Consider the following 26,709-nt stretch of genomic DNA (forward strand, 5'->3'; position numbering starts at 1 on the left):
TTCTTTAAAGTATGTACTATATAGTGTACGTTTTTAAGCATCGGGGCGGTATGAAATACTTAAGTCGTCAGTTGCCTTTCCCATGCTTGTGCGGACACATTCTTTTTATACCTTCTCTCCTTTTCTCCTAATCTTTTCTACCCTCTTCCATCCCCCAGTGCAGTGTAGAAACTGGACAATTGATCTGTTTGACCTCTCTGCTTTCATCCCCCCTTCTCTCAGCCACTCGTTTCCATTTGCGATGGCATGTATGTATGTATGTATGTATGTATGTATGTATGTATGTATGTATGTATGTATGTATGTATGTATGTATGTATGTATGTATGTATGTATGTATGTATGTATGTATGTATGTATGTATGTATGCATGCATGCATGCATGTATGTGAGCGAGTGAAATAAAATGAAATCCTGATAGCTCCAGTATGTTGTCTCCTCGTGTGTCAGGTATAACCGCGAGAGGAAGGAGGAGATCAAAACAGAGCAGACCACATGCCGACGCATAGAATAGTAACGACGATGACGTCACTTGCGTCATTATCACCAGTGCTGTGCTAACACTTGAAATTTAAGGTTGACTATACCTTGAGTGCGCGATGATTTTGGTGGATGTGCGGAGTAGAGAGAAAAGGATAAATGAAACGCAGGCAGGTTGACCACGACTCGGCCTCGTTGGGTGCTCTGCGCTGAGGGAATGGGAAAGGGGAGGAAGAGATCAAAGGAAGGAGACAAAGTGCAGTGTTGGTGTCGCCGACGTAGTGAAAATTATCCGCGCTGTATGCAGACGGTCGCCTAGTCCGATGAGTAGCTTGTTTAGGTTGCCTTCAGAAATCAGCGCTCTTGTGGCCCTCTGCAGCTCCGACAGATCAGACCATGATCCCAAGATCGTGTCCAACGAGAACTATCTAGTTGGATTAGAGCCATTCGGAGGGCAAGCCGCTCAAACGTGAAGGGCAGGCAGTGGCACAGAAGGTGTTGTAGTTTCTTCGCCGTCGCAGGCACTGCATCCGGCGTTATCGGTTATTCCAATCAACGAATATGCATTAATGAATGCAAGGGCCAGAAATCAGCGACACAATACCGTTTCTTCACTTCGGGGAACACCAGGTAACAAGCGCAATTGCATAGAAGAGTATGCCATCGATGGTGAGTGAAGGCAATGTCATATGATGCGCTAGCTTGTTTAGGTGCTATACTGCATCAGTTCCTAATACGGGTAGCAAAGTGGATATCTACCTTCCGGTTAATCTCCCTGCCTTTCGCATTTCATTTCTCTCTCTCTCTCAATACAGGTGTAGAAATGAAATTTGTTCCTTCACGTGCTTTTCGAGCAGCTTCTTCGGCGAAGCCGTTGCCGGAGATACCGCAATGACCCCGCAGCCGCTGAAACACGACGTTATGTCCTTTCGCGATGACATGGTGGTGCTTTTCTCGTACCTCCGACACGAGTTGTTCACAGAACCTGCGACTAATAGCTGTAGGGCCACCTTTGAGTCGCAGAATATTGCCCACCGATTGGCCGGATTTTGGTTATACAGTTGAACCCGCATTTATGGAATCTGAAGGGGATCACAAAAAAATTCAGATATAGGTAATTCGATATATAACTTTATACATAAATTTTCAAGAGGATTTTACAGGAATTCCATATATACAACCATTAGTTATATGTGGGTTCGATATATCCGGGTGTGACTGTAATCAATCAACGGCGCCACGGAGGGCGCCGTTGAACGCCCATGAATTGCGTCGGACACTTTAAAAATGATATCTCGAAACTGGTTCAGTCCTGAGAATTCGTTCCAAGTGCATTCGTTCCCTTCCGAATTCAGCGGCTATAACTCGTAGATTGAAAGATGTGCCGTAAAATTATTAATTAAAAGTTAATTAACGTAATTATATTAATTATTCAATTAGGCGTTGTGATTTCTCGTGGAAGTAATGGCCGCCTCATCGAGTGGTTTAGATCAAGGATTGTAATTGTGCTATCTGCCACAGGCAATTTTTAAAAACTTGGTGCAGCTAAAATGAAACACCCTGTATAGCACTATCGGTCATTCTAATTAGTGCTGCATAAGTTCTCATGAGGACAACTTTTGTAGCGATAGCTACACTACGCCAGGTTTTCGCCTCTTCGCCGTCGCCGTACCTTGAGCCATGGCCGCACTGTGACGTCACACCACGGCCCTCGATTCTTCAGCAACTCGGCTCGTCGTGGTCGCTGCGCGGCCACCGCTCCTGCCGTTGGTAAAGTTGGGCCCTCGACGCGCCCTCTGTGTGACGTCACACCACGGGCCTCGATTCTCCGGCGACTCGGCTCGTCGCGGTCGCCGCGCGGCCACCGCTCCTACAGGCGCGCGTCCGCCGTTGCCTGGCAACCGCCTTAGCTGGCGCGCTCGCCGCACCCTCTGTGTGACGTCACACCACGGGCCTCGATTGTCCGGCAACTCGCCTCGTCGCGGTCGCCGCGCGGCCACCGCTCCTGCCGTTGGGCGCTACGCAGTGGGTAAGTAGTTTGGACCTGGTTCTTCAGCGGAACTTTGATGAGTCTAACTACGCCAGTGACGATGTCGCCAAAAGCCCATTAATTTACGGGTCATAGAAGCGTATTCATTGGTGTGAAAAACAGTTTTACCCGTTGGTTGACCACAACGTATCTCCTTTTTTAGTCTAGGGGGAAACCACTAAGTTTAATAACAACATGTCGAACTACAAGCGAAGACTAAGCGCAGCCGGGGGTCTGTGGCCATCGCTACTCGACTTAACCAAAGCTAAAACGCAACCAATTTTTTACCACAACGGACACAGAGGAGATGCCTAGCGTCGATGCAGTCCACGTGGAGCGCTGAGTTGAGCCTTATATGTGTGGTATTTCGCCCGGGTAATGAGAGTGCGTGCGCCAGAAGGCGAAGCTGCCTCGCAATGTCTGTCCTAAAGAGTGAAATCTGGACGCATTGGTCTTCTTCATGTTATGTCCAAGCAGCTTTGTCTGCGTCATAAGTAGTAGTGAGTCCAAAATGACTAGGTAACCATTAAAAAGAAATCTCATGGCCTTTTTATTTCAAGTAGTGGAGACGTTCCACGATTTCCCACGTCATCTGGTCGTGAGTTTCATGGTGGAGGAACGAGTGCATGCGCTGCAATACCGGCTTTGAGCAGAACATGGCGGCCCACCGTCCAGGACTCTCCGCATCGACCAAGTGAAGTGCCCCACGTAGAGCCTCGAGTTCTACAACTGCAGACGTGACATTAACATGAGGTGCACGTGCTGCGTTGCAAAGAATAGGGGAAGACGACAACGATGACGACAACGACGACGACGACGAAGGCAGAGTGTGATCGTGCAATGGCACCGGAAAAATTCGGAGAAAGAATAATACCTGGAGAACCTCGTGGCGCGAGCCAGGAAGGTGGGAGCGGGGCCATTGGGAGAGGAGAAGCGATGAGACGAAGGCAGCGGCGGCGGAAGAAGCACCCTGTCGGTCGATGAGTCCGGGCTACTGTCTATGCCTGTTGCTCCCGAGCTTACGACTCTACGCCTCAAGCAGGTGTGTATGCGGGGCGTCCAGTGAAGCATCGACCACAGCCTCCATGTTCGTGGCCTACCTTCCTGGCCTACGCTCATATGCAGTCGTGCCACGTCTTCTGGCTGGCTGTCATCCATGGACGGCCGTAGTCGCAGCGGCTACATCATTATACACCTGCATCATTCCAATCTCTGATGTGCTCCTGCACCCCACCTCTAACCAGGGTGACGTGTGAACTTTCATATTTGATTTACGTAGTTTGGGAACTAAATTATTACTTTATGTTTCGTCTGTTTATAGTTCCTATTTTGTTAATGTGCAGTGTCCGGGAAGACTGATAAAGTGTGTTTGTGCGACAGAGAGCGTAAGCTTCATTGTTTTATCCGAGTTGGTTCCTACTTACAAGTTCCAGAACTTGCAGCGGTGAATCTATCTACACCGTCACGTATTGGCATCCGCGACAGGATCAAACATATTCGCTGGTAGATTGTGGGAATCCTCGGGTCCCATGACCGCCGCACGCGCAGCGAACGTCGCGTCAGGCACATTTGCGCCAAGGAGACTTGGTTGAGGGGAAACTTTCCTTCCGCGGGCGGCGCACGGGAATCGCAAGTGCTATCAGCGCCACCGGGTGAGTCACGTGAGATCCCGCTGACTTCGCCCGGGTCTCTTTGGTCCCCAGCAAGCGGCGATGGCGGAAGTCTCCGCCGCTGCTCCCGTATTCCCGCACGTGGTTAGTCAACCGCGTTCTTGCCGCGGCAATCGCCGCGGCCACCCGTATTCCCCCAGTTGTTAAGTCGGAAGCCCTTCTTTACCTAGTGTATTATTCTCTTCGAGGGAACCCTCAGCGATGTCAACTATAGCTAGCTGGCCTGCTCAAAGTGTTAGTTGCAGTCGTAATAAATGCTTTCCGAGTGTGCACGTGGTTGTCGTCTATTCTTTCCTCGAGCTTGTACCAGGCCGCGGTTGATGGGCAGGCACGCGCCATCCGCGGGGTTCGGTGTGTCGAGGCGGAGAGCCGTGGCCTTGCCCCCCATATCCCGACATTTGGTGCCCAACGTGGGGCAAGCTCTTGGAAAACGGGACGTCGATCGGTTCAGTGCGAGGAATACTTTGTCCGGACCAGCGTTAGGCCTCAGCCGAAATTTCTAGCTAGATTGGGCATGTGCTTTCTTGAGTGCGAGTTAACGCTGCACCAGTGTCACCGAACTCGTATATACGCTGGGATTTGCAGCAAGTTTTCTCCTAAGAGTACGCCCGAAGCGAGTGAGTGCAGCAGCCGACGCGGTGGTCGATTTTCCCTGTACATATGATATGTAAATAGCCTCCTATCTGTATCTTTGGCTCTGGGAGCCGGGCGCCGGAAACGCTGGCTAGGACGTCAGCGGGGCGCAGTCCCAGGTGTCGGCTCGAAAGCTGCGTGTTGAGCAGCGAGCGGGGACCACTTAGCTAGGCCTGCTTCTCCTCGCAGTGGCTCATTGGAACCCTTTATGGGTCCTTTGTGGCATTGGTATCCGTCATGGACGCGATTAGGCCTAAGGCTCTGCGGAGCTGCCGGTCGCATGTTCAAAGACGACCATGCCGTGACATTTAGCGGGTGCAACCGGAATCGCTAGTTCTACTATATTCGCCCGAGCGGAGAAACCTCGTTCGAACTAGAAAGCTTATTTTTGTTCAGATGGACTCAATATTTTGCGGGCGGAATAAAGGAAATCTCGGGGGACCATAGAGCGCTTTGTTCATACGAGCACCGCCCACTTTCACGCTGGATCGGACCGGGAAAATTCGGTCGAAGCGAATAACTTCATTCAAACGAACTGGATTTTTTTTCTCGTTGCCGCATAAAGCTATGCGGTAGGCGGGTGGTTCAGCATCGTGTCAGACGGCCGACGCTGCGGCGGCCTCTACTGCCTTAATTCTAAGTGTTTGTGGAGTGCATTTGAGCGACTTTGCCGAACTGGTGAAGCAACCTGGACTTGCTATTGCTGCCATCTTCCACGTACCTGCCTGCTGTCTCGGCCTCAAATCGCAGCGGAGGTCCCTCCCTGTTCCCGGTCCGATGCAGCAGCACATGCCAACCACGAGGAGGGAGGCCCACCATCATACTCCCACGAGGATGCGTCGTGCCGGCGCGCGTGCCGCTTCGCGAAAGTCCTGACCCGCTGTTCCCGGGTGGACATTGCTGCGCGCATCTTGAGGGCAAACCATCTTCAGCCCCCGTCATCGTCAACCACTGTGACAGCTGCCATATCTGGGCGGCCGCCACACAGGACTGTGCTGCCTATCAACGTGGATTCTGCCATTTCCTGCCGGAGTTTACCATCGCATCTGCCCGGATAACTTGTCATAGCCGTCGTCCCAGCCATTTCTCCGCCGTAGGACAACATTTAAGGGTGGAGGGATGTGGGAATCCTCGGGTCCCATGACCACCGCACGCGCAGCGAACGTAGCGTCAGGCGCATGCGCGCCAAGGAGAGTTGGTTGAGGGTAAACTTTCCTTCCGCGGGCGGCGCACGGGAATCGCAAGCGCTATCAGCGCCACCGGGTGGGTCACGTGAGATCCCGCTGACTTCCGCTGGCATCCCGCTGGCTTCCGCGCTGGCAGTCCCAGCAAGCGGCGATGGCGGAAGTCTCCGCCGCTGCTCCCGTATTCCCGCACGTGGTTAGTCAACCGCGTTCTTGCCGCGGCAATCGCCGCGGCCACCCGTATTCCCCCAGTTGGTAAGTCGGAATCCCTTCTTTACCTAGTGTATTATTCTCTTTGAGGGAACCCTCAGCGATGTCAACTATAGCTAGCTGGCCTGCTCAAAGTGTTAGTTGCAGTCGTAATAAATGCTTTCCGAGTGTCTATTCTTTCCTCGAGCTTGTACCGGGCCGCGGTTGATGGGCAGGCACGCGCGATCCGCGGTGTTCGGTGTGTTGAGGCGCAAAGCCGCACTTTTCTGATTAAATATTTCTCCACCACCACCACCGTGGACTTGTCCACCATATCCCGACAAGATAACGCCCACTCCATATCCAAAGCTATGCATCAAATCGATGATGTCGAACATGTGCCGGGCGGAGGGATGCCAGGAGACGAAAGTGATGCAAGGACTCCTCAGAAGTATCTGATCAGCACAATATATGAGAGATACAAGAAAAATAACTATCCCAATAATGTGCCTGTGACAGGGGGATCGTTAAACGGATACAGAGTTTCAGTTCTGCGGGACACCGGCAGCAATACTGTCTTGGTACGCCGTAGCCTGGTCACCCGCGAAGCTTTCACCGGCGGGCACTGGGACGTGGTACAGGTTGATGTAACGAACCACGTTCTCACCGAGACCCAGGTCGCATTCTCATCACCTTATTTTAAGGGAGAGACTTTGGCTTATGATTTATTTCTAGGGAACATTACAGCAGCTCGTGAACGGGGTGATCCTGATTCTACATGAAAGTTACCTGAAACAAACGTACCACGAGCCCACATCAATTACAGTCTTCAGACACATCTGACCTACGGGAGGATGATGTTCTTGCCATTGCTAAAAGCCCGAAGGGTACGAATATGCGGAAGACTAGCCTTGGGAAGAACGGCGTGACCAAGGAAGACCTGATAAACGCAAGAAGGGAGGATGCCAGTCAGCAAACTTGCTTTCTGACGATCGGCCGAGAATTCAGCCGGAAAGGGAGAAAATGTAAATTTAACCTCCCGAGGGAAGTGTCACGTGGTTAGTGCCGGGGGGGTACGGGCACGCAGAGACGGACCGACACGTACACGCTGCTTGCTCAGGCGAAAAAAGTAACCGTCTCCTTATTGGGCCCGATAAATATAGGCACACACAAGTTACAGGGGGCGCCACACTCTGGTGGCAGCCTAACAAAAGTGGCTGAACTGTGGCGACCTCTACATCTCCCCCCTTGAAGCCTTGCAGGTCAGACGGGAGGAACTCAGGAAGCCAAACGCGTCAAAATGTGCACAAGTTTAACCGGCGCGCCGGAACAAAAGGCCGGCCATAACGTGTTCGTATCACACCGTCACTGCGGTTCCTGACTGCAGGGGACTGTTGCACAGACTGTCCGAGGGGGACCGCTGATTCCGCGACGTTGGTAGGCTGAGGTTCCTGACGGGGAACTTGAAGGCGGTGATGGTGGTTCCTCTCCGGAGGCAGTAGGCGCAAAATGCACTAGGTGACGCCGGTTGCGCTGTAGGGTACCACCTAACTCCGTTTCAACCACGTACCTTCGTGTTCTTTGCCCCGGACTGAGGACCATAGCCTGCACTTGATCAGGTCGCACCCAGACGCGCTGACGGATTTGGAGTGGCGGTAGATCTCAAGCTCCATGATGCCTATTGTAGTTGTCGGCCTGCTTCCGCTTGTAAGCCACATCCTTGGCGACATCTTTCCTTGGCGGCCAGTTGGGACGTAGATGGGAGTCTTGTTTTGTGACTCTGGTTCTGAGTTGACGTCCCATCAACAGCTGGGCTGGACTAAAGCCGTCGACTCCTGGAGTATCCCGATAGCTGAGCAGGGTCAGATGAGGATCTTTTGACTTGCGAAACAGGTCCTTGATTGTACTGACCATCCTCTCCGCCTCTCCGTTCGATTGAGCGTAGTGTAGACTGCTGGTCATATGGTTGAAGCCGTACGACGCTGCAAACGCCGCGAACTCTTGTGACGAGAACAGTGGGCCGTTGTCTGACCTGACTTCCTGCGGGATTTCATGGCGGGCAAAGATGGTTTTAAGAGCGTCGATGACTGCCTGAGCTCTCGTGCTCCTCAGGGTCACCACCTCAGGGAACCTTGCGTAATAGTCCACCACCAGGATGACCGTCTCGCCGTTGAGTTAGAACAAGTCCCTTCCGAGGGATTCCCAGGGACGTCCAGGTAGGGGCGCGGAGACCAGGGGCTCTGCAAGGTTCACGCGGGTGGAAGCGCACTGTTCGCAATTGGTGACAAGAGAGGCGATGTCTACCATGATACCGGGCCACCAAACTGAGTCCCGAGCTAGACTAGGGCTTTGGTCCTCTTGTTGCCCTGATGACCTTCGTACAACAGCGTCAAGACCGCCGGCCGAAGGGACGATGGGATGCAGCAGAACACCGTCGCAGACAGAGAGCTCGTCTGCCACAGAGGCGTACTTTGAGAGGTGCAGTGTAGAGCACTGCACGGGCTCGGGCTTACCCGAAAGCCCGAGCCCGGCCCGGCCCGTGGGCCGGGCCGGGTAGCCTAGTTTTTTCACGGGCTCGGGCACGGCGTGTGCTTTTTGACTCGGGCCCGGGCCGGGCTCGGGTTTTTTGACGCGGGCCCGGGCCGGGCTCGGGCTTTCTGGTGGTGTGCATGTAACGTGCAGCGAGTTATTCTCGGGCGTCTCAACTCTGAAAAACATTATTTTTCGGTCTCGGGCCGGGTTAGGGCCAGTTTCGAGTCGGGCTCGGGCCGGGCTCGGGCCTAAAGTAAAGGGGTGGCGGGCCGGGCCGGGCGGGTAACGTAGATTATTTCAGTGCCCGGGCCGGGCCCGGGTCTCGCCATATAAGTTTTGATCGGGCTCGGGCGGGCCGCCCAACGTAAAAACGGGCCCGGGACGGGCCCGGGCTGAAAAAATCGGCCCGTGCAGTGCTCTAGTGCAGTGGTATCTTGGACTTTTGTGGCCAACCATGCTGGCAGTAGAAAGCGAGGGCCTTGCACTCGCCATCAGACTCTTGTGCCTGGTCGCACGTCTTTAGGGCTGAGTGGCAAGACTTCCAACATGCAGCCGACTACCTGTGCTGCAAAAAGTTCGATAGTGTCTAGGGGAGTGGGTGCCTTGTGGGTGATGCGCGACAAGGTATCGGCCATGGCTAACAGCTTTCCTGGCACGTGCAGCATACGGAACTGGTATCGCATGGTCTTCAACCGTAGTCTCTGAATACGAGGCGGCCAGGCGCGTAGCCAGGGGGGGGGGCTGATGGGGCTTCAGCCCCCCCCGAAATTTTTTCGTGCGGGCATGCACCACCGACCAAAACTACCACCGACGCCGGCAATCATTCTGGATTTTGTCTACAATGTCTTTTTCACGCTCGAAAAGACATTTCGGCGCGAACATTGCGAACTGGGGCTGGATTTCGTGACAACGCCCTTGCACCTGGAGTCACGTAACGCAAGGAGCCCCATCCGAGCACAAACTTTCAACGGCTTTTCGATAGCGAGCGGGCGCGTTGCGGCATCTCACAGCGGCCGCGGAATATACGGAGCGCATGGATTTCAATTACGAAACTTTATGGGTATAAAGTTCTCATAAACTTTTGACGCGAAAGGTGCGCTGACATTTACAAAGGCATGCTTTAAAAGATTTTCAATTCTAGAACTTTATGGGGTTAATGTTCTTATAAACTTGGGCCAACATGCGCGCACTGGAACGCTCGTGCCCAAGCCGTTCCATAAATGGAAGCGCGCGCTCGCAATCTCCCACACACACGAAAATACTACATATCACCGTGACTGTCAGCTAGCAGCTGATAATTTTCTGCAAACATTTTCAGGAAGCGTGCCCAATGTGATTGATCAGCTGGACCAGAGCAGGCAAAGTAAAATATGAGAAAACAGAAGAAAGTAAACGGCCTATTATTGAGATTTTTTTTTTTTTTTTTGCGGGCGACAAGGTCTGGCTCTCCGTGGCCACAGGGACAGGGGCCCTATGGATTTAAGCAGTGCCCCTGCTGAAAATACAGGCATTTTCAGAGTGCTTCTTTGCATGCGAGCTGATTGTGGAGATACATATCTGAAGAACCATTTGGAAAGTTGACCCAGTAATGCCTTGTATTTAAGCACAGACGCACAAAAGCAAATTATAGAAATTTGTGGTGACATTATCAAAGAAAGCCTAGATTCAAAAGCAGGCTGCTTCTCCATACTTCCTGACGAAATGCGGCATCGCTGGAATCGAACAGCCGACTAGGTTCTGCAAGGTACCTAAACAAGTATGCCATCGACATCAAGGGAGTGTTTTAGGTTTTAGCACCGGAATAGATGCCCATATCTCATTGCGACAGCAGGTTCTATGTAAATGTGTAAATACTGCTGCAGCTTCTAGTCACCCTTCCAGTGACCACTGCCAGCGCAGAGAGAATATTTTTTTAACAAGAGTTTACTAAAAAACTACTTGCGCTCTACAATGTCTGTGGAACGCATGGTTAGGCTGGCGCTTCTATACAGCCACAGAGACGTCGGCATCAACGTGTCCGAAGTCATTGACCACTTCGCTCAACTTTCCCGTCGAGAGAAGTTTGTCCTTTAGATAGCGAAGCAGCAAAAATCAATGCAAGTAAAAAGCACTGTTGCTTCAGGTCCATAAGTTCTTAATTATGAAAACGTATGACCGTTCATTCGCTTTTAAAACCGCAGAAATTTTCGTCGTTTATTCTAGCAGTTAGCATCATGATAACAATTATCACGCGAATACAAAAATTACGAGAATACCGATAACCAATTTTGACCGACCTTGCTCATTGAAAGCCCGGCCTATGGCACGTGGCGTTCGCCAAAAACACACTCGGATATTGGGTAGTTCAACTTACCGCATCATCTGTGGCCTTCGTTTGTCCTTTTCTTTCATTTTCAGCTACCTGCTTTTATTTCTTTTTTGATACGAAGGAATACCCTCCTTTAATTTTGGGTGCAGAATTATTGTTGGCGTTGTGCAGGCAGTTAAATTACACATTTTCGTACTGATCTATGCATTATTCCTCTATTATTCTACCCACATGGCGCTGTCGCGACCGCTGCATGGCCCAAGTACGTATCACGATTTCTGCGATCATAGTTATATTCTTGCCTAGATCATCTGTCTTTGTGTGCGCAAAGTTTACTATCTGTGACTGAGCAACATGTTTATTTGTCTTCTTTGACGCATTATATGCAGTGACGTTTGCTTAAATACGTAGATTTATTGGAGACTCATACGTATTTTTAAATATCTTATTGCGAGGTTTTGTGTATACAAGCAGCGAACTTTGTTTCCAGCGACTCTTTTTTTTTTTTGCCCTTTAGCGAGTTGTATCTTCGCATTTGTATATTCCATTCTATCTTCGCAATTTATAATATATAATTTGCAGAACTCCCACATTTTATTTGTACTCACTGCTGCGAGTATTATCTCGGTGTAATTACAATACACGACGAGTTACAGCTGCTCCTGTGCAATCGATTGCAACGAGGGATAGTTTCATTGAGGTTTCTTCCTGGCCGTTGCATATGTAGAAAAATCTAAACAAGGTTATTGAATGACAAAGATTCATCAAAATATTTGTCCTCAACTTATTCATTTCATCGCCTTTACGTTTTTAATATAAGCTGCATGCACTGCTTTGCTGGTTTCGAACTGATATTGACCCTTTTCGCGGCGATCCCGTGGGCGCTGCCATATTTGATCACGTGGTGACGCGTCCATTGCTTGCCTCAACTGCCTCCGCTGCCTCCTTGTTTACAATGGAAGTGTATGACGCCGGCGCGGCTTAGAAAACCTCTGTTTTCGGAGATATCAAAGACGGTGACTAGATGGACGACACGAAGGTTTGATCACAGCTTCAGAGAACATGCAAAAGCGCTTTCGGAGCTGATTAAGCTATGTCCAAATAGCATAAGCAGCGTATATGGTGCTTGTTCTAAAAGCTGGGTTAAATATGTATTCCAAGCTGTCCGATTATGAATTCAGTCAGGATTAGTATGTTTTGCTCTTTGTTCTTTATTCGGCAAATATTTTGAAGCAGTGGCTTGTCAGTTTCTGACTCAGCGAAGTTCCTCGGTGTGGCCACTATCTGATTCAAATAGCATAAGCAGCGTATATGGTGCTTGTTCTAAAAGCTGGGTTAAATATGTATTCCAAGCTGTCCGATTATGAATTCAGTCAGGATTAGTATGTTTTGCTCTTTGTTCTTTATTCGGCAAATATTTTGAAGCAGTGGCTTGTCAGTTTCTGACTCAGCGAAGTTCCTCGGTGTGGCCACTATCTGATTATTTTCTGCCTAATCACTCGCGGGTGTGCTCAGTTCCGAATCCGATAGATTTGTTCTTGCTGCGCACAAGGCTCGAAACGTAGCTGTTTTGTACGTTGTAATACCTTGTAGCAAATATATATTACAGCTAGTAACTTGCTTACTCTTGTGGACCATCACGAAACATTCAGCTTCGACCATTGGTGCGCCATAGGTGTAGTCCGTCATTTATTGTGTGTATACAGTGCGCATATAATCAAGTGTGAGTCCATTCACTCATTCTTGATACGTCGGCGATAGAGTGGGCGTAAGTTTTCCTGTCATTTGGACAGATGTGTATTGATAACGTGCGCGAAACTTATTATGACAGGAAGCGGCGCTACTCCCTTTGTGATTGTTTAACGAGTGGTACTCATTCTTGCCGACGTTCTGGGGATGAAGCCCTTTCTTTGAAGGTTAGCGATACAAGGCTGGAGGATGAGCAAATTTCTGCATCCTCGAGGAAAGCCGTACATCACGAAGTGCCGGTAACACGTTCGGACAGTTGCAGCAGCGGTCCGCGAACTTCGCCACACAGATTCATTCTATTCCTTAACATGCCAGTGACTATTTTTGCAGCCAACTACTGCACACGTCTTCAATCCACATTATTCAATCTAGCATGATTGGAGCACAGTGTGTTAGCGAAAACTCAGTTGCATTTCCGACAGCTGATCGCACAGAAGCAAGGTAGAAGCGGTAATGGTTTCGTATTCGTGCGCGGTCGCTGAGGAGAGGTATTGCGCACCGCCGTGAGCACCATCTCGTTTCTCTAAAAGAAACTGCTCCGCGAAAAGGGTCAATAGTTCTAAAGTTCATGTGATGTTTATATTACTTATTAATTAGACAAAAAAAACGCGGAAGCATTGATATCAGTTATTTCTGCCACAATTTTTGGGGCATACGAATTTCTTCTTTTATGACAACATACATATTTTAATGGACAGTGCATAGCGCTCAATAATTCGTTTGCAGCATCTAATATACAATGGAATTGGCAATGAAGTTATTATTCATGCATTTGATCCCTCGACAAATTCTATAAGGAGGAGGCCGCGCTGCAACCTGAGCCCCCCCCGAACAAAATTTCTGGCTACGCCACTGGAGGCGGCAACATGTCCAGTTCCGTCTTGCCCAGAAGTGAAATGAGTGGCAGGTGGTAAGTCTCGGCGTCGATGGTGATGCCACGGACGAACTCGTCGAGCCTTTGGACAGCCCACGTCGTTGCCAAAGCTTCTTTTTCGGTCTGGCTGTAACGCTGCTCGGTCTCGGTTATTTACTTCGAAGCCAACGGGACTGGGCGGCGCTCTCCAAAGCGTTGCGTCTGTAGCAAAACTGCGCCGAGTCCGAATGAGCTTGCGTCTGCAGACACCGTAGTGGCGAACGATGGGTGGTACTTGGCCATGCACCTGTCTGACGTCAAAAGTTCCTTGATTTTCTCAAATGCTGCCTTTTGCTCATGCTGCCACACCCAATTCGCAGACTTGTTCAGTAAGGCTCTGATGGGCGCTGTGACTTCCAAGATGTGTCGCAAGAATCTGGCAAGATTATTCACCCTTCCGAGCAGTCTTCTAACGCCGGCGACGTCCGTTGGAGCTTCCATGGCTTTGACTGCTTCGACCTTGCCTGAATCTGGCCTGATGCCCTGTGCTGAGACGACGACTCGGAGGAAGGAGACCTCAGGTACCCCAAAACGACATTTGTCCTGGTTCAATGTGATCCCTGCTTTTGGAAGGCGAGATAGCCCCTGGCTCAGTCTGGCGTCATGTTCCTGGCGGGTGCGTCCAAAAACCAGAATATCATATATCATATTGGCGACTCCTTCTTGGCCCTCCAGGATTCCTGCCATCTGTTTTTGGAAGTACTGTGGCGCGGAGGTGATGCCAAAGGGGAGCCGGCAAAAGCAGTATCGGCCGTATGGGGTGATGAACATCGTAAGCTCTTGGGAATCTGTTCTTCTTCTTTCTGGGGTTTTACGTGCCCAAACCAGTTCTGATTATGAGGCACTCCGTAGTGGAGGGCTCCGGATTAATTTTGACCACCTGGAGTTCTTTAACGTGCACTACAATGCAAGCACACGGGCGTTTTTGCATTTCGCCTCCATCGAAATGGGGCCGCCGCGGCCGGGATTCGATCCCATGATCTCGTGCTCAGCAGCGCAACGCCTTAGCTGACTGAGCCACCCCGGCGGGTTCTTGGGAATCTGTAGAGAGCTTCACCTAGTGGAAGCTTGCGGTCGGGTCTAGCTTCGAAAAAACTGTTGCATCGCCGAGGAGGCCAAGGACATGCTTGACAGTTCATTCCCGGAGGACGACCTTGTTCAGTTGAGTCAAGTCGACGCAGAGCAGGTAGGAACCATCGCCTTTCCGGACGACGACGAGACAGGAGCATCATGGTGTTGGCTTGTCGACCCTGCGGATCACACCTGCGCTCTCCAATTTGTCCAGCTCGCGGCGGACGATCTCGAGCAGCGGGATGGGGATCCTGTGAGGAACGCTTAGCGAGAAAGATACGGCATCAGGTTTCAACCGGATGTTGTACTCGTCCTTGAGAGCGCCCAATCCATTGAAGAGCTCGGCGTGCAGCGTTGCTTTTGGAGTCGTGAGTTGATCGAGAAATCGAACTACTTGGAGGGCTTGGAGCGCTGGCAGTCCCAGAAGAGGCACAGTGAGAGACTGGATCACGTAGAGGCGTTGACAGCTTGTTTTCCCTTGCCACCGAATTCGTGCCAGATACGAGCCCAGCACGCGCAGTGGCTGTCCTCTCGTGCCAGTGAGCAGAGTGTCGACTTGGTCGAGTTTGGCAGGCAACGTACGAAAGTCGCTTGGAACGTCAGATACTTCGGCTCCGGAGTTGACATTGAACTGCGCTGTGTAGTAGTCAACGGTGACGTCGACGAACTATGCCGCGGCGGGCCTCCCGACGGCGTGCAGGTGAATAGAGCTGAGCTTGTTCTGCTTGTACTTCCGCGACCGGCATACTTCGGTAAAGTGGCCTTTTTTTGCAGAAGTTGCAGGCGGAGCGTCGGGCCGGGCAGTCCGAACGTCGATAAGGCGCGCGGCCCCAGAATTCACATGTGGACGGCTCGCGTGAGCACTCTGCTTGCGGCTGCGGCGAACGAGGCTTAGCTCCGGAGCGACGACGAGAAGGGAACTTGTTAGCTTTTGTGGCGTCGAGGTTGAGCTCGCGGGAGTGCTGAGTGCGGTTCTGGGACAATGCCTTCTCCCTGTCGGCGTCTACGGATTGACGGGCCTGTGTCCAAGCGTTTTTGAGTGTTAACTTCGCGTTTCGGCACGGCTGGTCCGAGAGACGGGAGTCGTGGGGGCCGACGACGAACCGGTCGCGTACGAGCCTTTCCTCGACAGCAGCTGACGGATAGTTACAGCGCTTAACCATCCTGAGCAATTCTGCGTAGTACGTGTCGACGCTTTCGTCGGGTAGCTGAACACGTCTGTGGAACCGCGACGACTCGTAAAGCTCGTTCGCCGTGTGCACGAAGTGCTCGTTGAAGCGGGCGGCCACGGCTTGGTATGAGGCAAGCGACTGGGCGTCGAGCGAGAATGTCTCGAGAAGCGGGCGGGCCTCCGGGCCCATGCAGTACAGCAGCGAGCGTACCTGCATGTCTTCCGACGCTTGTGTCACTCCTGAAACCGCTGCGTAGTCTTCGTAGCGGCTGAGACATGTCGCCCACGTTGGCGGGTTCGCGAAGTCGAACGGTGCTGGTGGCTCGAATTTCACGCCGCACAGTTTCGGCAGCTCGCCGGTCTCGAGGGACATCTTGGTGCCTTCCTATCGTGGTGAGGGCTAAGGCAGGGGGCGTTATCCATTCGCTTCTGACACCATGTCGCGTGGTTAGTGCCGCGGGGGCACGGGCACGCAGGGACGGACCGACACGTACACGCTGCTTGCTCAGACGAAAAGGGTAACCCTCTCTTTATTGGGCCCGAACATACATAGGCACGTACAAGTTACAGGGGCCGCCACACTCTGGTGGCAGCCTAACAAAAGGGGCTGAACTGTGGCGACCTCTACAGGAAGTTCTTATACAGGCGCTAACTCTTGACTGGTAAAGAATTCGAACACGTAGTTGTTCCCTCGGCGTTACGTCAACAGATCTTAAAGACTGTACATGAATGTGCACTAGCTGGACACCAATGTACAAAAAGAACTACTGATAGGATTTTAGAAGTGTTCTATTGGCCCTGAATCCAAGTAGATGTCAATAGATTCATGAGTTCCTGTGACATATGCCAGCGAATCGTGCCAAAGGGCTAGGTAGGAAAAGTCGGGTTGGGAAAATGCCTATTTTGATATGCCCTTCGAAAGGGTTGCCGTCGACATAAACGGCCTCTTGTCCCCTCCATCCCTTACTAGCAATCGATATATCCTGACAGTGATATACTTCTACGAGGTATTTAGATGCGGCCGCTCTAGGTAAAATTAATTCAGCATCCATTGTGGATGGGCTAATAGAGATATTCTCCCGGGTCGGTTTTCCACTTGAAGTACTCTGTGATCGAGGCTCATCATTTAGGTCAGGTTTAATGAGAAAGGTCAATGACTTATTGTGAATCATCAACTCCCTACCACCCAACAACTCCCTACCACCCAATGAGAAATGGGTTGGTCGTACGTTTCAATGGCACCCTCAAGCAGATGTTAAGGAAGATGTGCCAGGGCCATATGCCCCAAAACTCCCATCCAATAATCCGATATGAATATATAGGATCCTATATAAAACCTGTTTTTCTATATGCCTAATGTCGTTGTTGGATATAGGAGTTATGGGGAATACGGGGTTTTTTCAGTAGGGCTCGATTTACTCTGGGGGCGTCATGTACGTGGCCCTCTCACATTGAGGAAGGATCTGTGGGCGGATGATAACTTCGACAGCGAAGTGAAGACCACTTACGAATATACTCTACAGTTAAGAGAAAATCTGCAGGCGACAACAAGGCTTGCTCGTGAGAAACTCCAGGAGGCGGAAAAGTGCCAAAAGAAGCACTGTGAATGACGCACTTCACGCCGACAGCTAAAGGGGGGAGACAAGGCACTCATTCTTCCACCAACAAACCACAACAGATTGTTGCTACATTGGAAAGACCCTTTTGGTGTTGTCGCAAGACAAAATCACGTTGATTATATGTTGCACCTCGGACATAGAAACAGTTGTTCCACGTGAATATGCAGAAAGCATACAAAGATCGTGAACCGACGTACGAACTTCTTTTGCAGCTAGCTGTGTGGCTGTCGGAAATTCAGGATTCCACGACACAATGCCAACATTCAAAGTCAAAGGGTGCGATGACATTATAGGGGTGCCATTATCGAAAGAACTGACCAGTTCACAAATGCAGCAGGTTAACGAATTGCTCCGACAATACAAATAATTCTTTTTCAAGCATGCCTGGAGCGACAACTCTAGTACATTATAGCTTACAATTGACGACAGCAAGCCCTCTTAACACTCCACAATATCCCATCCCTTTAGCTTTGATGGAGGTCATTGAAAAGGAAATATAGGAGGTTTTAAAAGTGGGCGTCGTCGAAAAGACTTCATCTCCATGTAATTCACCTCTGATATTAGTGAGAAAAAAGTTGCAGTTTCGTCCGAAAGGCGAAGCATCAATTGCGATAGCAAATTAGTAGAGAGCTATACGGAGTAAGGAAAGTATTTTTATTGGCTGCATAAACCTGGACACATTCACTTACTAACTGAATTAACAAGCGCGCACACAAACATACAAACATGAATAGATCACACTCGATGACCGCAGACAACCACTGTCAAAACGCTGGCTTGAGCAAGTGCGCCAGCAGCAGCGAGCGAAGGTTCGTGCGGTCTATCGAATCAACAGAAACTGAGCGGCGAAAGCACAGCGCATACAAAGGTAGGAGCCATGTTGCAGATCGCTTTCAAGATACGGTGCGCCCAACCATCCGCAGCCGCGCAAGTACGCAGTTGCTCGCAAAGCAGAAGCCGCACCCCCTCCCCCGCGCTGCCTTCCCGCTTTATTCCTTTCGCCTGCAAAATTCCAGTGCCCCTTGCACCCGGTCGCAAGATACGCATTTGGTGCCGCCGCTAAACGTCGCCTCCCCTCCCATCCCCCCACAGCCTTTCGCACGACGGAAGACGTCGCGTTTGCTCTCTGCCGTGCGTTCGCTCTCTGTGAAAGCGCGCGTCTCTCACACGCTTTCACTCGCACATCAGCATACGGCGCGCGGCACCGATTTTATCGCTCTTGGACTTTATACGGAATCTCACGGCGACGGCGACGGTGACGAGGACGGCTGAAATCCGCTTGGAGTGTACATATAATTGCTATTGCAAGAAAAGTCAAACGGCTCATATAGGACATGCATCGACTTTCGTCGGCTGAATGACGTGCTTATTCGAGATCCAGAGCCAATACTACGAACGGATATGGTTTTCTCCGAAGTAAGCGCAAAGCGCTACTTCTCAAAGTTCGATTTGGTCAAAGGATATTGTCAAGTCCCTCTCACTGAGCTGTCGAAAGAGAAAACGGCATTTTCAACAGTATCAGGTCACTATCAGTTCTGTTTCATCCCTTTTGGTATAGAAACTGTAACAGCAATTTTTATTCGTTTAATGAGAAACGTACTAGAAGGAATTGAAAACATCCAGCACTATATTGGCGACTTTCTAGTGGCGACTGACACGTGGGAGGAACACATGGTTACACTAGAAATGGTGCTAAAGAGGATTAAGAAAGCTGGGGTCACGATAAAACCCGAGAAGTGCCAGATCGGAGCAAAGGAAAATTCTGGTGTGATTGAACAACTTCCCACGGCTCTTCAGAAAGTGATTGAGACAGAACAACCTCGCACCGAAAAACAGGTCCGGGCTTTTCTTTGGTCAGCTGGTTATTACCGTCAATTCATAGATCAATACGCTCTAATAGCCGAGCCGTTAACAGAACTTACCAGAAAACAAGCGTCAAACAATATCCGCTGGACACCAAAACGTTAGATAGCGTTTGAAGAATTCAAGATTGCGCTATTGCAGCACCCGATACTCCAAGTACCTAACTTTTCGAAGGAGTTTATCCTTCGTACACATGCGTCAGACACTGCACTGGGAGCTGCACTGGGAGCTAGCTGCACTTATGCAAGAACATGATGGGATTCTGCACCCTATTTCATATATGCCAGTGAAAGACTTAAACAACAGGAAATAAAATATGCCACTATTGAGCAAGAATGCTTAGCTCTTGTGTGGGCAATCCACAAGTTTTCCTTGTACTTATTCGGCCGACGGTTCACAGTACTGACAGACCATCAACCATTACAATATTTAGCAACAGCAAAGTTTGGGAACGCACGCATGCTGCGCTGGGCGTTAGTATTGCAAGAGTTTGACTTTAGAGTTGTACACTTTAATGGCGTTGAAAATTTGGGAGCGGATTACCTAAGCCGAGTAGAATCATTCTTTGCAGAAGTTTGGGTTTCGTATGCATGCGTTTATAATAATTTGGCAGTGTTTGCTAGCCGAAAGATGCTGTGAATTTTTGTGTTTGGAATAACATTTGTTTTGTTGTATTGTAGAGCAGTATAACATATTAGGCTGCCTCAACCGTGTATAAAAAAAGTCGGCAGATCCCACGCCCTGTGGGAATCGATGTTATGCGAAGCAGTGTGCGGGAAGCATACCAAGTTAACGAAACGACCATGAGAGCACCAAGACGTAGGCGACCTACATGACATGCATGTCATGACATTCACGTCATGAGTCCTCAGGAGTCCCTTTAGCTACGTACACCTAAGAGACCTTAAGGCCTTAGCCATGCTGATGACTATGACTTCAACCATTGACCTTTTTCCTTCACTTAGTACCACATCCGAACCCATTTCAGTGGTTTTTGAGTGTTAATCTTTTTTTGCTGAGTCATTGCAATTTTTCTTGAGTCATGCTCATGACCATGACTTCTACCACCAACTTTTAGTGTTTCCTTCACTTAATACCCACGTCCGAAGCCATTTCAGTGGTTTTTGAGTGTTAATCTTTTTTGCTGAGTAATTGTCATTCTTGCTTAGTCATGGTCATCACTATGGCTTCTACCACTATCCTTTAGTGTTTCCTTCACTTAATACCCACGTCCGAACTCATTTCAGTGGTTTCTGAGTGTTAATATTTTTTCGCTGAGTCATTGTCATTTTTGCTGAGTCATGACTATTACTTCCACCACCATCCTTTAGTGTTTCTTTCACTTAATAACCACGTCCGAAGCCATTTCAGTGGTTTTTGAGTGTTAACTTTTTTTGCTGAGTCATTTTCATTTTTGCTTAGTAATGGTCGTCACTATGGCTTCTACCACTATCCTTTAGTATTTGCTTCACTTAATACCCACGTCCGAACCCATTTCAGTGGTTTTTGAGTGTTAATCTTTTTTTGCTGAGTAATGCTCATTACTATGACTTCTACCACCGACCTTTAATGTTTCTTTCACTTAGTACCCACATCAGAACTCAGTTCAGTGGTTTCCGAGTTAATCTTTTTTCGCTGAGTCATTGTCATTTTTGCTAAGTCATGCTTATAACTATTTCTTCTACCACCATCCTTTAGTGTTTACTTCACTTAGTACACACGTCCGAAGCCATTTCAGTGGTTTTTGAGTGTTAAACTCTTTGCTGAGTCATTGTGATTTTTGCTGAGTCATGCTCATGACTGTGACTTCTACCGTTATCCTTTAGTGTTTCCTTCACTTAGTACCCACGTCAGAACCCATTTCAGTGGTTTCTGAGTGTTCATCTTTTTTGCCGAGTCATTGTCATTTTTGCTGAGTCATGGTCATGACTGTGACTTGTACCACACTCCTTTAGTGTTTCCTTCACTTAGTGCCCACGCCCGAAACCATTTCAGTGGTTTTTGAATATTAATCTTTTTTTTCGCTCAGTCATTGTCATTTTTGCTGAGTCATGCTCATGACTGACTTCTACCAGCATCCTTTAGTGTTTCCGTCACTTAGTACCCATGTCCGAACCCATTTCAGTGGTTTTTGAGTTTTAATATTTTTCGCTGGGTCATTGTAATGACCTACATGACACGCATGTCATGACCTATCACTTGTGTTCGTCATACACTCCTGTCATACTATGCCAATTTTGGTACCTACCAAGTTAACGAAACGACCATGAGAGCACCAAGACGTAGGCGGCTGTTTTATGACCTACACGACGGACACGCATGACATGACATTCATGTCATGACCTATCATTCATGTTTGTCATACACTGTTGTCATACTAGGCCAATTTTAGTAACTACCAAGTTAATGAAACGACCATGAGAGCAGCAAGACGTAGGCGGCTGTTTCATGACCTACATGACACATATGTCATGACATTCATGTCATGATCTATCATTTATGTTTGTCATACACTGTTGTCATACTATGCCAATTTTGGTAACTACCAAGTTAATGAAATTACCACGAGAGCACCAAGACGTAGGCAGCTGTTTCGTGACCTACATGACACACATGTCATGATAATAATGTCATGGACCAATCATTTATGTTCGTCATACACTCTTATCATGGTATACCAATTTTGGTAAATTTCAAGTTAACGATACGACCATGAGAGCACCAAGCCGTAGGCGGCTAGATAGATAGATAGATAGATAGATAGATAGATAGATAGATAGATAGATAGATAGATAGATAGATAGATAGATAGATAGATAGATAGATAGATAGATAGATAGATAGATAGATACTGTCAAAGTGGCAAATGTTTGCCAAGAAATGCACCGCATTTAAAACTTCATGCTGTTAGTTGACACCAAATCAATGTGATGCGCACCTGTGTATCGTTTTTTTAAGGTGGCGGTCCCGCTCCGGCGGCTCGAGCCCTCTATGTTCAGTACTTTTGGAGCAACCGTGGCGGCTCTTCTACTTAGGATATAAAGTTGTCGTATATACCATAAAAAAGCTTAATTCTTGTATATTCCAACTATATATAATATAAAGAAATTCATTAATGTCATTTAGAAATAAATGTTCAAGAACAAGCATGAGATACATGGCTTTTGCGAACTGTGTCTCAGTTGTGACCATATTTAGAAGAAAATACCGCATTTACTACATTGCGACTTGCTCTGTAGCTTTAGGGCATATTTATCTGTTTCGTAGACGCAGTAAAATAATGTTGAATTTTTATTTTTTGGATAATTTGCTTTTGAAGATTGCCAAATATCGCAATCTTCTGTTGTAAACAGCCCGGCAACTACACACTCAAGGAAGCTAAATTTTGGATAAAGTACAGTTCAAGGAATTTCCGTTTAGGACGCAAAATTTCATTTATGTACCTTTATTAGTTTGAAACCGCAGCTTCGTAGCTTAAGTACCTTCCCGCAAAAATGGGCAAAAGTAGAACCAGAATTCTAAATAATGCTTAAGTTCGGTCGCATTATTAGGAAAAGTAATAAATGTACATGAATGAAATTTTGCGTCCTAAATGAGAATTCCTTGAACTCTAATTTATCCAAAATTTAGCTTCCTTGAGCGTGTAGTTGCCGGACTGTTTACAACAGAATAAATATTGCGATATTTGGCAATCTTCAAAAGCAAATTATCCAAAAAGTAAAAATTCAAGATTATTTTTCTGCGTCTAGGAAATAGATAAATATGTCCTAAAGCTACAGAGTAAGCCGCAATGCAGTAAATGCGGTAGTTTCTTCTAAATATGGTCACAACTAAGACACAGTTTGCAAAAACCCTGTATCAGATCATGCTTGTTATTGAACATTTATTTCTAAATCACATTAATCAATTTCTTTCTGTTATATATAGTTGGAATCTACAAGAATTAAGCTTTTTTGTGGTATATACGACAACTTTATATCCCAAGTAGAAGAGTCGCCACGGTTGCTCCAAAAGTACTGAAAACGCCGACTCGTGCCGCCGGAGTGGGACCGCCACCTTAAATGCGAATCATTTCTTGGCGAACATTTGCTACTTTGACAGTATCTATCTATCTATCTATCTAGCCGCCTACCTCTTTGTGCTCTCATGGTCGTTTCGTTAACTTGGTATGGACCAAGTTAACGAAACGTTAACAATAAGTTTTTGCTTATTTGTACTTGTATTTTTTATATAATCAACGATTGTGTGATTTGCCTCTGTATTTACCTTGCCCCTCCCCTCTGCAATGTACAACTGTACCTTGAGGGTATAATAAATAAATAAATAAATAAATAAATAAATAAATAAATAAATAAATTGGCATACTATGACAAGAGTATATACGACGAACGTAAATGAGATGTCATGACATGAATGTCACGACATGCGTGTCATGCAGGTCTTGAAACAGCCGCCTACGTCTTGGTGCTCTCATGGTCGTTTCGTTAACTTGGTAGGTACCAAAATTGGCATAGTATGACAGGAGTGTATGACGAACACAAGTGATAGATCATGGCATGCGTGTCATGTAGGTCATGACAATGACCCAGCGAAAAATATTAAAACTCAAAAACCACTGAAATGGGTTCGGACATGGGTACTAAGTGACGGAAACACTAAAGGATGCTGGTAGAAGTCAGTCATGAGCATGACTCAGCAAAAATGACAATGACTGAGCGAAAAAAAGATTAATATTCAAAAACCACTGAAATGGTTTCGGGCGTGGGCACTAAGTGAAGGAAACACTAAAGGAGTGTGGTACAAGTCACAGTCATGACCATGACTCAGCAAAAATGACAATGACTCAGCAAAAAAGATGAACACTCAGAAACCACTGAAATGGGTTCTGACGTGGGTACTAAGTGAAGGAAACACTAAAGGATAACGGTAGAAGTCACAGTCATGAGCATGACTCAGCAAAAATCACAATGACTCAGCAAAGAGTTTAACACTCAAAAACCACTGAAATGGCTTCGGACGTGTGTACTAAGTAAAGTAAACACTAAAGGATGGTGGTAGAAGAAATAGTTATAAGCATGACTTAGCAAAAATGACAATGACTCAGCGAAAAAAGATTAACTCGGAAACCACTGAACTGAGTTCTGATGTGGGTACTAAGTGAAAGAAACATTAAAGGTCGGTGGTAGAAGTCATAGTAATGAGCATTACTCAGCAAAAAAAAAAAAGATTAACACTCAAAAACCACTGAAATGGGTTCGGACGTGGGTATTAAGTGAAGCAAATACTAAAGGATAGTGGTAGAAGCCATAGTGACGACCATTACTAAGCAAAAATGACAATGACTCAGCGAAAAAAGTATAACACTCAGAAACCACTGAAATGAGTTCGGACGTGGGTATTAAGTGAAGGAAACACTAAAGGATAGTGGTAGAAGCCATAGTGATGACCATGACTAAGCAAGAATGACAATTACTCAGCAAAAAAGATTAACACTCAAAAACCACTGAAATGGCTTCGGACGTGGGTATTAAGTGAAGGAAACGCTAAAGGAGTGTGGTACAAGTCACAGTCATGGCCATGACTCAGCAAAAAAGGAATGACTCAGCGAAAAAAGATTAACACTCAAAAACCACTGAAATGGGTTCGAACGTGGGTATTAAGTGAAGGAAACACTAAAGGATAGTGGTAGAAGCCATAGTGATGGCCATGACTAAGCAAAAATGACAATTACTCAGCGAAAAAAGATTAACACTCAAAAACCAATGGAATGGGTTCAGATGTGGTACTAAGTGAATGAAAAGGCTAAATGTTCATGGTCGAAGTCATAGTCATGAGCATGACTAAGGCTTTCGCCCTAACATCTCTTAGGTGTAGCTAAAGAGACTCCGGAGGGCTCATGACATGAATGTCATGACATGCGTGTCATGTGGGTCATAAAAGAGCCGCCTACGTCTTGGTGCTCTCATGGTCGTTTCGTGAACATGGTAGGCTCCCCGCACACCGCTTCGCTAAACATCAATTCCCACAGAGCGTGGGATCTGCCGTTTTTTTTTTTCGAAAAAAAAAAACATTAACTGCGGTGCATTGTCATGATGTGCACGTGCTGCGTTGCAAAGGTCGTTGCAGGTCATTGCAAAGGTCGTCGTCGTCGTTGTCGTTAAAGATGGCAACGGCGACGACTACAGTGTACTAGAATAGAACAACTCTTCTAGTACACTGTAGCGACGACGAAGGCACCAGTACGATCGTGCAATGGCACCGAAGAAGTCGAAGAAGAGAAAGAAGAATCTCCGGAGAGCCTCGTGGCGCGAGCGAGGAAGGTGGGAACGCGGCCATTGTAAGAGGAGAAGCGATGACAAGAAGACAGCAGTGGCGGAAGAAGCAACCTGTCGGACGATGGGTCGGGGCTCCTGCCTATGCTTGTTGCTCCTGAGCTTACGACTCTACGACTGAAGGTGATGTGTATATGTGGGGCGTCCAGTGGACTATCAACCCCATCCTCCATGCTCGTGGCTCAAGTTCCTGGCCTACGGTCATATCCAGTCCTGCCACACATTCTGGCTGCCTGTCATCCATGGACGATATTCGTCGCAGCGGTTACTCGCCACCTGCACCATTCCAGCCTCTGATGTGCTCCGATGCTCCAGCTCTAACCAGGGTGACGTGTGAAATTTGATATTTGATTTACGTAGTTATAAAGTCATAAATTACGTAATTATTACTTTATATTTAGCATGTTTCTAGTTCATATGTTGTTAATGTGCAGTGTCCGGGAATACTTCGCAAGTGTGTTTGTGTGTGTGCGACAGAGAGCGCACGCTTCATTGTTTTGTCCGATGTTGATTCTTACTTACACGTTCCAGAACTTTCAGCGGTGAATCTACTTGCACCGTGATACACATGCGAAGGCTTGAACCATTGTGTCATTCGCTTTTCGGTTATAACCACAGTGCCAATGAAAATGATTTATGTAGATCGATGTAGCCGATCCATCAATATAGACGTGTGTGCAGTTGATGCATTTTTCATACAACAGGACTAAACTGATCCAAATGCAATGCAGGGGTTCTGAGAGACGCCGTAGTAGAGGAATCTAGATTACCTTGAACACATAGGGCACTTTCAGGCGCATTCAAAGTCTAGCGCACGGACGTTTTGTATACCGTCTCAATAGAAATATGGCCTCCACTAGCGGGAATCGAGCCCGTTACCTCATCCTAAGTAGTAGAACGTCATCTTCGCTTTGCGTCGGGTGCAGTGTCTGTGCGTCACCAGAGCACGCACTGCGACGCTCCTAC

The sequence above is a fragment of the Dermacentor silvarum genome, chromosome 1 (assembly GCF_013339745.2).
Source record: "Dermacentor silvarum isolate Dsil-2018 chromosome 1, BIME_Dsil_1.4, whole genome shotgun sequence".
NCBI classification, from domain to species: domain Eukaryota; kingdom Metazoa; phylum Arthropoda; class Arachnida; order Ixodida; family Ixodidae; genus Dermacentor; species Dermacentor silvarum.